The sequence below is a fragment of the Lolium rigidum genome, chromosome 3 (assembly GCF_022539505.1).
Source record: "Lolium rigidum isolate FL_2022 chromosome 3, APGP_CSIRO_Lrig_0.1, whole genome shotgun sequence".
In the NCBI taxonomy this organism is placed as follows: Eukaryota; Viridiplantae; Streptophyta; class Magnoliopsida; order Poales; family Poaceae; genus Lolium; species Lolium rigidum.
The window spans coordinates 387,488,285-387,494,086 of record NC_061510.1 but is presented as its reverse complement, the minus strand read 5'-3'; positions in this window follow the sequence as shown (position 1 = coordinate 387,494,086).

Genomic DNA, 5,802 nt, shown 5'->3' with positions numbered 1-5,802 from the left:
GCAGGGTTGCTTGAGAGGGATATCTTTGACCTCTTCCTCCCTGAGATCGATAAACCTTGGGTGATCCACTTAAGGGAAACTTGCTGCTGTTCTACCTCTGCTCTTGGAGGCCCAACACTGTCTACAAGAATAGAAGCTCCCGTAGACATCAGTTTGTTTCCCACAGTTCCTTCCACAATAGGAAGTACGTCTGCGTTGAGGAGGTGCTAGTCTCACACAAGAGACTAGACGGCCACACCACGAAGGAAGGCCTCACCTGCTTCCTCGAGAGAGCTCCACGAAGGTGCTCTCCCTCTTCCACTAAGGCACCGATCGAGGCGGTGATTCCTTCACAAGGTTGGGGCGAGCTCCACACACAAGGATGCTCCCAACACCCTATGGAGCTAGTACATCACCAAGCTAGCCTCCATAGCTGCACATCTCCAATGCTCCACCATAGGAACCCTTCTCCAATGCTCCACCATAGGAACCCTACCACCAAGATCCACTAAAGAATAGCTAGTATTGGTGAAATCTCTCTTGGTAGAACTATAGATCGGGGTCTCCTCCACCACTCCTCAAAGTTTGGGCAAGATTGGTTGGATGGTGAAGGAGATCCTCAAGGATTAAGCTCAGCAACAATGGAGGAGAGAGAGAGAGGAGAGATAAAATCGTGTTGGGGAAGAAGGAGCCCTTAAATAGGCTCCTCCAAATCCAACCGTTATGTCCAGTTTTTTCCTAAGCGGTACTACCGCTTCTGGGAAGCGGTACTACCGCTCTGAGTTCGAATTCCCCAGATCTGGTACATGTGGATGCAGAGCGGTACTACCGCTCGCGGTACCTCTCGAGGTACCGCGACAGGGTCCAAACCTTACTGGACTTGAAGCGGTACCAGAGCGGTACTGCCGTAACTAGTTACGGTACCTGGGCGGTACCGTGGGCGGTACTACCGCTCGTGAGCGGTACTACCGCTCCAGGTACTGCAGAGGTACCGCAACTCGTACTGTGGGTCCATTTCAACGCAGAACTCAGAGCGGTACCGTGGGCGGTACCTATAGGGGTAGCGGTACTACCGCTACAGGTACTGGTAGTACCGACCTGGCTAAAACTGGTTTTCTCCCCTTTTTCTCTCCCTCCATGTCACCTCGCGATACACACACAAAACCAGAAAACCTATCAACTACGCTTCAGTCTTCCGATCTTGACGTGTCCAGCGAGGTCACCGTGCACTTGCAAATCTAACAATGATACTCAAGGCACACGGTGAGATTACTCAAGTGTTGTCATCAAACACACAAAACTTGGGGTGTAAACTTTGCTCTTACAATCTCCCCCTTTTTGGTGTTTGATGACAACACAGGACTTTACAATAACATATGATAGTATGATGAGATACTTAGATTTGCAAAAACTCGACGGAGCTCCCCCTACACATGTGCATATCAAGAATATGTATTTGAATACAAATACACATGTTCTAGAGACATCACTCCCCCTAGTTTCTACAAACCAAGAACATATGCAACATGGATAAATGACATGTTCAAGTAGCATACGCACAATATGGAGGCAACATAAGATCATGCAAGGAGATTTGGGTGAATTTATCATACCATAGCCTTGAGAATACCCAAACTCACCATAAGATGCCTCCGTAGGGTTGTTGATGTAGCCCTAAGAAAGGATAAGCAACTAGAACCAAAAGGCTACAAACAACAAAGGTCCCCATCCACATAGGAACTTCTCCCCCTTTGGCATCGGAACACCAAAAAGGAGGGTAAAGAAACTAGAAGGATGGAGAAAAAGAACATACAACCAAGCTTGCAAAAATCACGAGAAAACAAGCTTGAAGGAGGTTCTTCAAAAACAAGAAAAAGAAAGGTCACAAAGAAACACAAAGAATCGAAAAACCCCTCAAAGAGGGGGGGGGGGGGGGTTGGTGGCCGAAGCCACCGTTTAAGAGTATAGTAGTGTGAGGTCGCGTAGATGTATCTAGGACTCACGGACTACAACTCAACATGAAGCTCATAAGTCACTCAATTGATTTTTTTATGCATTATGGGGGGAGGGATAGCTCAATAGATTTAAACCGCACTCCCCCTATGTTCATGCGTGCCTTTCATCTAGATATAAAGGTTGGGAGTGGTATGTGTGACAAGGGATCACCTCGGAAATGCCTAGAGATTGTAGACTTGGGTTTCGGGAGAGAGCGACGATGGAGATTCCGGGAGCGAGATTAGGCACACGACGTACCCAGCTTCGGGTCCCCTCGGTGGAGGATCCCTACGTGCTGCTAGCAATCCAGTATATGATCATAGATGTGTTTACAGGGTGCCGCCGTAGGCGGAGCTATGTTGTCTATCTGCTATCTATCTGTTGTCCTCCCTATTTCGGGTGCCCTGGCTAGCTTTATATATGCAACCAGCCTAGGGTTTTACAAGAGTCCTAGTCGACTACTTCTTCGGGTTGCCTTGTTGGGCCTTCTCCATATTGGGCCGAGCCAAGCCAGGTATACTAATAATGGGTACCCGAAGGGTATGCCCATGTCAGTAGCCCCCGAGTTTCTAAGGAAGTCGAAGACTTGCGTAGAAACTCCAAGCATAACCATCTCCGAAGTTGAAGAAAATATAAGGCGAGGTCCATGTCGGAGATCATGTGTAGCGTAGATGATGTCGACGATTCTCAAAATTGTTTTTCTATCGGGTGCGCGGCAGCGCTCCCGATGGGAGTAGCCCCCGAGTCTATGGGCAAGTGCTTGCACTTGGGCATAGACTCAAGTTGTACTACTCGATGAAAAACTTAACTATATTTCTGGAGGACTTGATGAAATCCATGTGCTCCCGATGGGAGTAGGCTCTACTCGAGTCGTAGAATCGAGTTGAGCCTACAAACCTTAATTGCCGTAGATGATGTCGAAGTTATTTTTCTATCGGGTGCGCGACCAGCGCTCCCGATGGGAGTAGCCCCCAAGGCTACAACCAAGTGTTTGTACTTGGGTGTAGGCTCAACTTGCCTTTAATCGACACCACAATTTTTCCTCTTTCTTGTATCTTTTCGAGAGGGTGAACAATACTCTCGATAAGAGTAGCCCCCGAGCCTATGGGCAGGTGCTTGCACCTAGGCATAGGCTCAAGTTGTACTACTCAATAAAGAACTTGGCGCAGCCCCTCTTTTTATCGACTCCAGGCCGTTGCTATTTTTATTTGACATCCATATCTATATTGTACAGGGATAATGGTAATTGGGGCTAGTTCATCTGACGGATCAGGTACTAGTTAACTGCTCTAGTGACAATCCGCAAAAACCTACTTCAAGATCACGTCCCTGGACATGATCTCGGGATACTGGTGTTAACTCGACATGTGCCGCTTAAGGTCTTACCATCTGTCGAGCCCCAGTCATGTTTTATCGGGTCCACAGCGCGTCCGCTGGGATATTTCTTCACATCTGTTGATGTGGAAAAAAGTAGCAGAGCGCAGTCTTTGGCGATGCCACGCCACACAGGACGGACCCGGGGTCTTACCTTCGCAGAGTTTTGCCGCATTCAGAGATTATTCGCGACTTTGGCGCTCTGAGAATATTTTGTCAAGTGCCTTGTTCGGCTGATGCAATGACCCATTTTGCAGGTTCTTCTATTTTTCTATCGGGCTTGATGAGACAGCCAAATATATTGGTTATTCTATATTGTCGGGTACATCACCGATGCTCTTGCTCAGAACAATATGACGAGTCAATGGACCCGAAGATTTGTCCACCTTTTTTTTGGGTTCCTCCTTGATGAAAATTTCGTCGAGTTCCTCCTTCAGGAAAATTTCTTCGGGTCCTCTTTGAGGACAATTCTTCGGGTCCTCCCTGAAGATAATTCTTCGAGTCCTCCTTAAAGATAATTCTTCGGGTCCTTCTTGAGGATAATTCTTCGGGTCCTTCTTGAGGATAATTTTTCGAGTCCTCCCTGAGGATAATTCTTCGGGACCTCCTTGAAGATAATTCTTCGGGACCTCCTTGAAGATAATTCTTCGGGACCTCCTTGAGGGTAATTCTTCGGGACCTCCTTGAAGATAATTCTTCGGGATCTCCTTGAAGATAATTCTTCGGGACCTCCCTGAAGATAATTCTTCGGGTCCTGTTCTTTCTTGAAGACAATTTCGTCGAGTTCTCCCTGTAGACAATTTCGTCGGGTTCTCTCTTATATACTTTGAATTTTGCTTTTTCATGCACAAATAAACAAACCTTTTCTATCTTTCCCTTGACTCTCTTTTTCGCATGCGTTGTCAGATGCTCAGATTCGATGATATGTAAAGTGAATATATGCCGTGCAGCCCCCAAGTGTCGGGTGCGGCGAAAGTAAATGATAATTAATCTATTATATAATTAAAGTAGAAGACAACTAATGGTGGAGATTAGACAATGCAAAACGAACGGACTTAGATCTATCGCTACAAAACCAGGATCGGTTAGAAAAAAAAAAGATATATCCGTACCTACAAATATGCAAAGCCATATGATTTAATTTAAAAAGCGCACCAAAGAAAAGAAGGCCGTACAGAACTAGGATACTTTGGAAAGAACTGAATAGATATCCGCACCAGCACCGTACTACAAACGATCCATTGTACATCTCAAAAAAAAAAAAAACGATCCATTGTATCCTGACCCGATTTGAAATCTTCTTTAAACTAACCGGCACCATCAGAACTGCTCCTGAATATCCGCCTTACTTCGTCCTAACTATCCGGCCGATCGAAACGCACACCTCCTGTAGCGGACCGGCGAATCATAAGCACAACACCACATACAAACGCCTCCACACAATCGGTAGATCACAGTCGGAAACCAACTCATCCGTACTTTGTCGACTCTCGGACGCCCGGCAGCGCCAGGGCGCACAGAAGGCATGGCATCAACGAACCCAATACAAGATCAAGACGCCATGGCGCCGAATAGGTCGAAGAAACAACAACAGCGTCGTCGATTTTGGCTTATATCTGTTCAAGTTAATCGATCCCTAGATCTCCACGGTGGCTTGATGTTCGTCGTCGTTGCACATACAAAGGTCAGTTGATGCTCCCCAGCGCCAGAAGTTTTGCTCTGCTCGATCGGCACCACGAGTTGAGATGTCGTCGTTCAGCACCCTGTAGGTCTACCAACTTCAGGCGCATCAACGCAACTAGGTTACCAGAACTGGAGATCTATTTAAATCAATTACGCGTAGCTAGCCAGCAACTAAATATGCAGGATGCATACACACATGGATGTGAACGACTGAGTTGACTAGGATGACAAGATCCCGACGAACAACGCAAGGTATGGATTCAAGGTAGCTATCTTTCCTTACTCCTATTTAATCTTGATGATGAGACCAGAGTAATAATGGTATCTCAAACAGGCTGCTGCTTCAAGAGGAGATGAGTTCAGATCATGGCCATCATTGCATGGAGAAGGCGTGCATGGACTTCATCACTAGAAGTGTAAACATATGTGCATGGATTCACGGCTAGAAGCGCATGCAGATACAAGAGGGGATGTCAGGTCGACAAGAAATGAAGATAGCTAAAGAGACAGTTTGATTTGTTCACTATGTTGCATGAAATTTTAGTAAGTTTCTTTCTTTGCAAGGGTGCGTCGTTGGTAATTTAATTAGGTTGGTAATCCATATCAATGTGATAATTATTCTAACCTTCCGACTGCTTTCAAGATTTACTTGCTGCTACTCGAAAATAGCCCATCAAATTACATAGGAAGATCGGCAAGCATGCACGGTGCACCATGGCATGTATGTTCTTCCGATGAGGCGGTGATTCACATATATGCAGAGATTTTGCC